Source organism: Cupressus sempervirens, chromosome 8, assembly GCF_028749045.1.
Source record: "Cupressus sempervirens isolate cs-2001-9-10 chromosome 8, ASM2874904v1, whole genome shotgun sequence".
Lineage (NCBI taxonomy): Eukaryota > Viridiplantae > Streptophyta > Pinopsida > Cupressales > Cupressaceae > Cupressus > Cupressus sempervirens.
Window position 1 is genome coordinate 1,179,169 of NC_143125.1, and position 12,741 is coordinate 1,191,909.

The following is a 12,741-nucleotide window of genomic DNA, read 5'->3' on the forward strand; positions in this document are numbered from 1 at the left end:
ATCTAAATATAACTATACATACTGTCCATTCCTTGGTTGAATTTATTGATAGTCCCCAGTGTAGAACAAGTGGTCCTTCCATATTTTTGGCCATCCTTAGATGGACTTTGCCTCATGGATTTGGTATAAGGCCTTCATGAAAAATTGGACATTTGCTAAATCTTCAGTTTTTGGATAATGTTCAAGATTTTGGAATTTTGAATGTCTTAAGTGACACCAAAGAACAAGAACCTTTTCTAATTAAGAATTTGTACCATGACTTTACCTCTATATCAACATGTACTATAGATAAATTTTAATTATTCCTCTATTCGAACATTGGCTAGTGACAAATGACAAATGTTGGATAATGGAAAAATCTCAGGAAAAAACTCAAGAGGGTTTCTAGATAGACATAATCTCACAATTCTAACATGGCCCTTAAATTATGTACAAGGAAAGGATTTTGATCAAAACTGACTTTTCAGGTACTAATTATCAAAGTGCTAATGCATGTTTCATAGAAGACATAACATATTTTATTCTTGTAAGAATTACTTCTATCCCTTCCCAAATTCAATACCCAACTTCTGCAAGAAATAAAGATGATTATAGAATCTGAAATCAAGAAGAGGGTGCACCAGCTTGTTATGCTCAAGAAATGATTCAATCAAACCAACGAATTGTTTTAGTTTAGCTACTTGGATATGAGAAAAAAATAGATTGCTAAGCTACTGGACACAAACTTGCATACAACAAATATTTTTATTTAACTATAATAAGAGGTGGAAAAATAATTCCACTAATTCAGTTCTTATCCTAACGCCAATTGAAACCCTCCATACCAAATTGAGGCCATTAGTATGATTAAATTGTGCATCTATGTTCTGACCAAATGTGTATCCAACACCTCTTGGGGAAATACCCCAGCGATAGTGATCATTAGGATCTGAGCAAAGAGGATCACACATTGGTCCCTCATGTGGTACTTCCTATATATGATCCGAAGCTCATATGTTATCAAGTGTATCCAATGATGGGGTGAGACCTCCATGCAAGTAGAAAATTTGACTTTCAATAAGGGTAGTTAACAATAAGTAATCAAAGATATTTGTAAAATACTTCCACACATTTGCATTTCCATATGTTCTCATACATTCATCATAACATCCATACACTAGGGTGATATGATGACACTCGTAATTCCCTTTTACTATTTTAATTCTATCTCTATAATGCACTCTTAAGGAAAATAACAATGAATTGATCTTGATAGAATAGTATCCACAATCTACACAGTCTCCAATGAATAGATAATTAGTATCAGGTGCCTTGTCACCAATATGAAAAATCTCCACTAAATCATGGAATTTCCCATGAATATCCTAGCACACTATGATCAAAAAATTCATAAGCTACACATTCCATTCTTCAACTAAAATAGCTCTAGCCTGGTTGTATAGGTTTTTCATCTCTACCTCTAACAACAGCTTCTAGTCTAAGACTTGTTGAATTTGCCTATCCAGATCAGCATGGGAAGGCATCTCTAGCACTTTGATTGGTTCTTTTTTGCAAAAATCTTAATACCAATAGCGTCAAATCTCTAAGTAGATCAATCCATATGGAATATCCTTGTTTTCTTTTGGGGCATTCTCTAATTGAAAAGCTCTGATGTCATTGGATTATTAAATAGATTTGAATGGCCTTATATTTGATTTGGAATGATTAAGGGATGATTCAATATTTTTTTGGATCTATTTTTGTGATTATTCATAGATAGTAATGAAATATTGAATGAATCTATTAAGACTCGTCAAAAACCTTCTTTCATAGAGTTAAGATCAAGGGTTTAATTATATCTTTGATTCTAATCAATGAAACAATGAGTGTATTATCTGTTAGAGAGTATACTCATCATAATTCATCATGCATTTATTTTGGTGTCCAAGGGTTAAGGTAAATGTGACAAAAAAAAATCCATATTGGATGTAATCAATCAAATTTTCTAGATAATGACAATCAGAAATATCTCTTTATATAGGATCCATAACTCACAATTGAACCCTATTTTCTTATCTATGGTAAATTTCTTGAACACCTCACCGGTAAGGAAAGAAGGAATTTGAAATTAAAATTCACTAAATATGCCATTGTTGATGACATGTTATATAAGAAGGGTCTTAATGGTGCATTCCTGAGATGTGTAGACAAAGATCAACAAGAGAAATTACTTCATTCTCTTCACAATGAAGCTTGCGGAGGACATTTTTCATCCACAGTGAAAACTTTAAAGATATTAAGAAATGGATTTTATTGGCTTGGAATGTTTATTAATGCATACAAGTGGGTTGAGAAATGTGAGAAGTAAAAATTGTTTGCTGGAAAGCCCAGACTAGTTGCACTCCCTTTGAAGCCAGTAGTTATCAAAGAACCTTTTAAACAATGGGGTTTATATTTTATAGGACCTCTCAACCCAGCCTCAAGTGTAGGTAACACTCATATTCTAATAGCCACTGACTACTTCACTAAGTGGCTCAAGGAAATACCAATTAGAAAAACTACCTTTGAAGTGGTGATTAAGTTTTTAATGGAAAACATTCTAGTCAAGTTTGGAGTACCTGAGAAAGTAGTAATAGATAATGCCTAGAACTTCTCCTTGAGAGAGCTTTAGTTGTTCTGTTATGATAATGGAGTTCATCTTTCTCATTCTTCTAATTACTTTTCACAAGGGAATGGTCAGGCAGAGTCTTCCAACAAAAATCTGATTTCAATGATGAGAAAATTGGTGAATGATAATGTGAGGGATTGGCATAAAAATATTTTTGAAGTGCTATGGGCTGATCGAACTACTCTTAAGTGAGTCATCAAGATGTCTCCTTTTGAACTAGTACCACTAGAACTAGCTACAATCAAGTTGAAAAAGGTGATTGAAGATGAAGTGTTTCAAAATTCATTACAGAAAAGAATATGTTACCTCGCAAAGATTGAAGAGGAGAGATAGAAAGTGGTCGATCATATAACTATTCATCAGGCATGGGTTAAGAAGATTTTTGACAGGAAGTCCAAGCCCAAAAATTTCATGGAGAATGATAAGGTTTTGCTATGAGATAAAAGAAGAGAACCATGAGGTGCACATGGAAAATTTGAACCACTTAAGGGGCCCTTTGAAATCAGTAAAGTTCTCAGACCAAATTCTTTTAGGCTCAGGTACTTAGATGAAATTGATTTACCCCTATCTTATAATGAATAAGACTTGGAGCTTTTCTAGCTTTAGTGTTTCTTGTTACGCTTTGTAGTTTTGTTGTGTCTTAGTTTAGGTTCCTTTCTATTTTTTTGGGTCTTAGTTTAGATTCCTTTCTATTTTGGTTGTGTCTTAGCTTAGTTTATGTTTCATTTTGTTGGTCTTAGTGCAAAACTAGAGATGTCTAATTTCCTTTTTAGTCCCTCATAATCTAAATCCCTAGTCAGAGCTAGTTGTTACCCATGAATGGTCCACATTTATTTCTTTCACACAATCATGGTAATATTTAAGCTTTTGTAAAAGGATAGTCTATTATTGAAGTCCCATCATGAATCCTAACTTTTTTGGCATTTTTTCACTAGTAAATTTGGACCTATTTTTCCATGTGTGTCCATCAAAATTGCACATTAGAAAACTAGTTTGGAATGTCAAAATATTGATGACTGCAAGAGATGGTTCAACAGGATTGAACATCATTGATGGCGGGATTCATCAAAGTATCGATGACTATAAGAGATGATTTGATGGGTCTTTCATACTCTTCATGGCAAGATGCATCAAAATAGTGATGACTTGTAAAGATGTTTTGATGTGTTGCTTATACCGTTGACGACAATAAGCATCAAAATATTGATGGTAGTCAAAGTTTTTAAAAAAAATCTTACCCTTTGACACTAATCGAATTGATTCTCATTGAAAAGCCATATCTTTGAATGAGAAACCAGAGTCATAGTTTTGTGCTCAAGGGCCAATTTTATGACTACATTTTCCAAGTCCAATAGTGGCCAGTTTTGAACACATTTTCAATGTAGCATGTCAATCATCAATATATGTAAATAATGCACATGTTGGCAATAAACAAGATTGAATTAGAGAACTATGCCAACATAAGTCCATTTATGTCAAAGCATATCAAGGAGGCCTTTGAATATGAGAGCACTTTTAAAAAATGACATTGGCAAGTTACTTTGTAGGGTCATTCCATGTTTTCATGACATACAACACCATTGTGGTAAACAAAAAATAAAAATCATTATATATCATTGCCACTAGTTATGAAAATAACTACAATAAAATAACAATGCACACTTTTTGCATACTAACAAAGACATGTTACTGTCTTCACAACTATAGAATTCTTGACCTTTTTCTCTCAATATAGACATAACTTTTTCTATGATAGATTTTAAAAAGCTTGGAGAGAATAGGGATCTCAGGGTTGCTTTTTTATTTTTGGAAAAATAAGGATGATAATAAATTAAAACCTGGAAGAAACTCTTGGTAAAACTAAATAAACTCTATGGTATGTGGTGCCTAATGCTCTCATACCCCTCCAATCTTGGATTCATCTTTCATCCTATGATCTACATTCATTCACCTCCATTTGACTTGTACAGATTCATAGCTCGTACTTGTAGAGAGTCTCATAAGATATTGATAGTTATAGAGATAGTATAAGAAACCCAAAGCCAGTAAACTTAGAAGATTAGTCTACCTTAATATTGACAATCAAATACTTTCTCCTCCTTGGTGAACAAGTGTGATACACAATCTCTTGTGAGAGTAGCTCCATTTTTACATACAATTTATAGAGAAAGTAACATGTTGTCCATTTCTACTAGAGAAGCAATTGGTAATCAGCAATAAATCATAATTTGCATACAACTTATAGATAAACAAACATGTTGTAATTTATAGTACTTATGTTAAGGCCATTTTAAGGCATTCACCTGAAACTTACCATGTTCACCCATTAAAAGTAAGTACCATATTGGAGACTTCAAAGTCCAAGCATCCCCATGATCTACAATAATGACAATAATGCACGTGAGAGACAATAATGACATGATACAAAAAAAAGTTGTAACTAAAATGCTTTTAACAGGTTTACCTTGAGCTTCAGTTGGTTTCAAGAATCCTTTTATATTCTCTACTTAACAAGGAAAACCACATGTAGGTGGAAGCTTATTTGCCCTCCTCCCCCATAATCACTCTAAATTCTCCATTAACAACTAAGTAAATATTTCATTCATTCATTTTAGAAGTATATCATTGAATCATTATAATTACATAACATACATTAACATGACATACAATTAATTAATACACATAAACATTCATCAATAATTTGTGAACACATCAATCATTATATTCACATAACATTCATTAATACGACATATAATTCATTAATACCTATAAAAATTCATCAATAATTTGTGAACACATCAATCATTATAATCACATAAAAATATTCAATAACATGACATAAAATTCATCAGCATTCATCATCAATAAGCAACATTCAGAAAATCCATTAATAATCAACATTCATAAGAATCCATCAACACATTCATCATCAAAAAAGATTTTTAACATTCATTTCTTCTTTTGTTTTTTTTTTTTTTGTTTTTTGAAGATACGTCAGCATCCTATGGCTCTTATGGTTGTGATCTTATGACATGAGGCTTCCTCTTCTTTCATCAAGGACAAAACTAATGCACCCCTACAATAAGAAATAAATGGCTTTAATTCTAAACTCTCTTTTTTAATTTTATAAGTATTTCATTAATCTAAAGAACATAACAAGGATTTTTCTTTACCTGATAGCGCCACATCATCTATTATCACATTTTGTTCACCCCCAACCTCAACATGCTCAACACTAACATCATACTCTACATACTCAAATATTATCACATAAAGGTTACACCAATTGCAATTTAAGATGTTAAATTTTATTAATAATCACATGATTAATTTTCAATAGAATTTGAATGTGTACTTATATCATTCTTATGCACATAGAGGTCTTTGTCATGTGCAGGATACATGCCTTCGTCATCATGAGTAAGATCTGTGTGAGGAGTAGTAGGCTGCAACGAAATGTATAGATTGAGTAAGACACGAAGATTGAAGTATAGATTGATCAATTATGCTTTGTTTGATTGAATGTGTGGTTTTTTACATGTTGATAAGTATTTTATCATTCATGCTATGTTTGGGTAGGTTCCTTCCCGCAACCATAGGATTTGCAAGAGTGATAATCTGAACATTATACCTTTTCCAACATTGATGATGAAATAAATGCATGTATGTAGAAATTGTTGCATTTAATGCTTTGCAGGTGTTTGTCATGCATATTGAAGATGACATTTTAGAAAGTTGACCAGATGATTGATGAATCACTGCATAAGCAGATCATTGTGTGAATTATGTTATGGCGATGCATGAAGATAGCTTCCTCAACCTACTATATTCTCGGGGGAGTTAAAATGTAGTTAATAGTGTTTATGTTGTAAACTTTATGAGCTGTAATTGATCCTCGTTGATGGAGTGATCATAGGAGTAGGAAGTTGTTAAAGCTTTCCTTTAAATAATTTTTGTTGTAACCTTGAAAGGAGATTTTGATCTTTACATGATTTTGACCAGAAGGAAAATAGAGTAGATTTTTCTATTCAATAGATTAATGTAATCTCTTATTATGAATGAATAGAATAAAAAGTTCAAGTTTGCACCTTTAGACTTGATTGTTTTCTATTCAGTCATCCAAGGGGGCACACTTGGTGAGTGAACTGATTTGTTAGAATAGATTTCTTTTCTTATTTTGTTTCCTTGCAAAGTAGACTTCTACTATTCCTATGACATAGGTGTTTAAATAAATTTACTATTTGTAGTGTTACTCTAAGTTTTAAGGCAAATGTCATTTTAGTTCCTAGCTTAATTTCCTTAAACATTTCTTTCCTACTATAGTTGTAATGACTTAAAGAGGAATCAAAGCATATACTTTGTAGCCACCCTCTCAAGCTTGTGCTCCTAGGTTGAAAAATAAATGAATTCAATATGTTATTCTTAGGAAATGACGTAGGCAAGGGATGAATAACTAGGGCTAATGGCTCACCTAGCTATCCAAACCACCCTGCAAGAGTTAACACAATGGAAGCAAACACAAGGAAAAAAAACCAAAGGAGGAAGAAGAGAGAAATACTTTTATTGATTCATCAAAGCATCTTCATACATGCCTAGCTGTAAGGCCTTCTGGGTTACGGCCAATTACAAATACATTCACATGCAAAGATCCAACTACAAATTCACACTTTTAGTTTTTCCCTCCAATCTACTTCTCCAAAAACTTTCCTAAAACTTCCTTCTATCACTTCCCTAATTCTAAGCCTAAACACTCTATATATGCTTCCCAAAATGGCTTACAGAAGGTTCTAGAACATAGAAAGGCCACAAGTCAGCCCTTTACAAATATTAGCTACCTAATAGAAATTAAATGAAAGCAAAGTCGACCCAAACTAGAACTAGACATAGACAACTCAAAAAACAAAAATTGGCACTCAGCATCCACACAAGCTCAGCATCAAACTGGCACTTGGCACCCAAAGGATCACTCAGCATCAACAAGAGCTTGGCACCTAAATAAAATCACTCAGAAACCATAGGCATCCAAAGAATTCACTTGACAACCAAAAGAACTCAACAGTAACTAAGAATGATTCAGCATCCAAAGAGTTCACTTGGCACCCAAAGGAACTCAGCAACAACTAAGAACTCGACAGATACTGGCAAAAAGAGAAAAGGTGCAGGATTGTAAGGAAACCCAAGATGCTCTTGCATCAGAAAAATACATGATTATATCTAGTCATGCACTCAATGTAGAAGGATGTCCAATCCTTATTACTAAGGTATTTAGCTAATCAACCAGTTATTATTCATTTGGCCTATTTTCCTATGTGTCAACTGATGCACCAAAATCTTCTACACTTATTTGGCCACTAGAATCTGTGTGGTGGTGCACAACCACTGCTTTATAGCCTTGCTTGAAGCCAATTTGTTTTTCCTCTTCTATGGGCACTGGATTAAATTCAATGCCCTACATATTTTTGCATAATATCATCAATAATTAATATATTGCTCATTTGTAATTTTATATTAAAAAATTGATATGAAATTTCATTTACTGCTACTTACAAAGTGTGAGTGAATTTTCATATATCCACCAGAGTTAATATGGTGTTGACCAACCTTCTCTTTCCTAGCTTGTGTCGCCTTTGATGTGTCTTGTAGCCTATATATGTAAACTTTGAAATATGTTAGAAATATCTTAGATCATATAAATCCACAATCACACTTCTAGAAATATGTTAGATTATATAAATCCAAAAATGAATTAAAAATGTAAATTGTACCAAAAAAATTGTTGTCAACATTTTTTTGCAAAAATGATAAGTTAGAAGATGGAAAGTCATCCATCTTGGACGAGCTCTTAGAGGAGGTGAAAGGTTATGTGTTGTATACACAATGTAATCTCGTATAGAAGAGAGGGGAGGAGATGTGAAGTTAGAAAGATGAAGAGAAGGGTGTAAGAGTTTGTATAATAAATTAGTCATTTTTTGTGAAATATTGTTGATATAATGGTATTTTGATTGCAGTCTTATTATCTCCTCCTTTGTCTCAAGGTTATGGTGATTATTAAGTTTCTTATATATGGAAATGAATATCTAGAGCTACTATTGATATTATAAGTGTGCATAACATCTTTGGGTTATGGCAAAAGGCCTCACTGCTCACTATTAGATAGTAAATACTATGAAAATTCAAAATAAAGAATAAATTGATTGTATAATTCTCATTATATGGGGATTAGGGAAGGTGTTAATTTTTTCTTGGTTGTCTTTATAGTTATTTTATGGGTTTGAATCATAACCATTTCTCCTTGTGAAGTGATGGGGACACAACCCAAGCATAGAATGGACACAACAGGAAAGGGAAAATTTTATTAACTTTTTAAATAAGTTAATACGTTTAGTACAGAGAAAATAGACTTCAAAACATGCCCTAAGGGCTTACAATAGTATAATTCTGGAGATAATTTCTCCTTTTAGTACCTCCTCTCAAACTCCACTCCGAACAGCCTTTTACAATGCCAGAAATGTTCTTAAATAGACCTCAAAGGTTTAAGGATTAGGAGTACATTCTAGAAAGTGCTAGTTGGCATCCACTGACCAAATAGAAGGCTCCAGAAGCTGTGTTAGAAGTCAACGCAAATCTAGAAGAATCTAGAAATGGTAACCGAACTTTTGGGAGGCATAACTTTTGAACCATAGCTCCGATTGATGAACTGTTTACATTTTTAGAAAGCTCTCGAAGCGCTATATAGCCCTATGGACCAGCTTTGCTCATCCCCCATTTTTCAGCCCTATTAGAGGTCATTTAATGTCCCTAACCTAACTTTGAAGCATTCTTAGGAGGTCTCTAAAAATTGAAAAATTGTAATAACTTTCAAACCTTGGGGCCTTTCGACCTGATTATTTTTCTGGAATGCTCTAAATTACAATTACAATCTTCCAACCAATTTATACCTTCTAGTTCATCAAAATGATGGCTCAATTATGTACTCCTATTTTTTTGGCATTTACACGTATCCCAAGGTGTTCAAATACTCTATCCTAGAACACTGATAGTGGAACTGTGAGAGTGGGAACCTTTATTTGACCCAAATGGGTACCCAAAAATGAAAACACATGAAACAGAAACTAAGTCTAAGTACAGTTTTTTTTGGTTGACACAGGATTGCCCTTATACCTCTGGATGCTCCTGCATCAGACACCCAAGGTAGATTGAAAAGTGACCCTATCACTTTATGAATGGTAGAGGAAATCCCAAATGGGAAACCTCAGCTGCTGAAATCCAAGTTGAGTCCTCTATCGATCGTCATTTCCACTTGACCAAATACTCTTCATGCTGCCTATTTCTAGTACTCCAACCCACACAACTATCCAGAATCTCCTCTATCTCCTCCTTAGAAGTAGGAATTGAACATGGCTCTAACACCAGCTCCTCATTTGCACCATCATCATGATACTCTATTAAGTCTGCAATGTTGGAAATAGGAGAAATGTGAATTCCATCTAGCAACTCCACCTCATATGCATTTCTTGAGTCATGTTTCTTCAGAATTTTGCAGCGACCAAATTTCTTCATTTTCAGCTTATTGTAAGTATCAGATGGAAATGTTTCTTTCTGTAAGTGTACCATGACTAGATCCCTTACTTGGAATTCCTTATGTCTTCTCCTTTGATCAGCCCTAGCTTTATACTCTTAATTCATCTTGGTAATGTGTGCCTAAACCTCCTCATGTAGACGCTTGATATGTTTAGCAAATTCTTCAGCTTCAACACTTGTCCTCTCCCCTTGCTCTATCTTCCTCAACTTTGGTGCAGTCCTTGGGCTACTTCCATATACAATTTGGAATGGTGATCTACCAGTACTCCTATTTATAGAGTTATTGTAAGAAAACTCTGCTTGTGGTAGAATCAAATCCCACCCCTTGGATTTATCCCCAACTAAACATCTCAGTGAATTGCCCAGACATCTGTTTACTACTTCTGTTTGGTTGTTAGTCTGCAGGTGATGTGTGGAACTGAATTTCAAGTCTGTTCTCAACTTCTTCCACAATGTTCTCCAGAAATACCCTACAAATTTAGTATCTTTGTCAGAAACGATACTCCTTGGAAGACCATGTAGTCTTACCACCTCTTTGAAAAACAAGTCTGCAATATAGACAACATCATGAGTTTTGTGGCATGGAATGAAATGTGCCATTTTGGAGAACCTATCAACCACCACAAATACTGAGTCATTACCCCTTTGTGTCCTTGGAAATCCAAGAAAAAAATCCATACTTATGTCCTCCCATGGCTTTGATGGAACAGGCAATGGCTAATATAGTCTAGTATTGTGACTAAATCCCTTAGCAACTTGACAAATCTGACAACTCTGTACAAACTTCTTCACATCCTGTGAAATCAGAGGCCAAAAATAATGTTCTCTAAGAAAGGCAATGGTCTTATCTCGACCAAAATGTCCTGCCATCCCTCCACTATGTTTCTTCTTAATCAGATTTTCCCTCATGGAACTCCTTGGAATGTATAATTGACTGCCCTTAAATAACATAGCATCCTAAATCAGATAGTCTAACCACTTAGTTCTATCTACAGCAATAGGTTCTTTACAAGCTTTCCACACTTCAGCAAAATTAGGATCCTCAGGGTAAAAATTCTTGAGTTCATCAAACCCAACTACTTCAACTTGCATTACTGTAAGTAACAATTGTCTCCTACTTAGTGCATCTACAACCCTGTTAGATTTTCCACTTTATGCTTCAACACAAATGTATAGCTTTGCAAGAACTCTACCCACTTCATATGCCTCTGATTCAATTTACCTTGGCTATTTAGGTACTGTAATGCCTAGTGATCAGTATATAAAATAAATTCCTTTGGTAATAAATAATGCCTCCATTTATTTAAGGCCTGAACTATTACATAGAACTCTTGATCATAAACAGAATACTTCTTTTTTGCATCATTCAATTTCTCACTAAAATATGCAATAGGCTTACCTTCTTGGCTTAATACAGCCCCAATAGCACTGTCACTAGCATCACAATCCACCTGGAACACCTTTCTAAAATTTGGAAGTTCCAACACAAGTTTTTCTGTCACCTTCTTCTTCAGCAATTCAAAACTTCTCGCAACTGTCACAATCCATTTGAACTCTTTTCTATCCCCTCTTATTGTGTCAATTAGGGGTGCACATATGCCACGGAAATTCTTAATGAACTTCTTGTAAAAACTAACCAGACCATGAAATGATCTTACCTCAGTAGCAGACCTTGGAGTAGGCCATTCCAAGATGGCTTTTACCTTCTCTGGATCCATTTTAAGACCTTTAGGTGATATAACAAACCCCAAGTAGACTAATTCCCTTTTTGCAAAGATACACTTCTTCAGATTAATTAATAGTTTCTCTTCCCTTAACCTTTCAAGGACACTACGAATATGCAATAAATGTTTTTCCAAAGTCTTGCTGAAAATTAAAATATCATCCAAATAGACAATAACAAATTTTCCCAACAACTTCTTAAGTACCTCATTCATAAGCCGCATGAAGGTGCTTGGGGCGTTCGTCAATCCAAAGGGCATGACTAACCACTCATAAAGACCCTCCTTGGTCTTGAAGGCTATTTTCCACTCATCTCCTTCTTGTATCCATATCTGATGATAGCCACTCTTGAGATCTATCTTTGTGAAGTACTGAGCTCCACTCAAGTAGTCCATAAGATCATCCATTCTTGGCAAAGGAAATCGATACTTGATGGTTATCCTATTTATAGCTCAAGAGTCTGTATACATCCTCCACTCTCCATCCTTCTTTGGTGCCAGTACTGTAGGTACTGCACATGGACTTAGGCTCTCTCGAATCAAGCCCTTCCTCAATAGCTCCTGAACCTGTCTATTTAGCTCCTCAATTTCAGTAGGAGTCATCCTATGAGTAGCCTTGTTAGGAAAACTAGCTCTTGGAATTAAATCTATCTGATGACTGATTTGCCTTACCGGTGGCAATCCTTTTGGAACATTATCAAAGATGATATCTCCAAACTCACCTAGTAAATCTGAAACTTCAAGTGGTATTTCACTACTACCTTCTTTATCTTTCCTAGGAATCAAAGCATA

General features: G+C 34.4%; 1 pseudogene; it reads right to left on the reverse strand.

Annotated features, from left to right (window-relative positions):
- Positions 1 to 1,523, reverse strand: part of LOC149541268 (serine/threonine-protein phosphatase PP2A catalytic subunit pseudogene) — a 55,239-nt pseudogene extending 53,716 nt beyond the window's left edge.
- Positions 1,524 to 12,741: the final 11,218 nt, after the last annotated feature.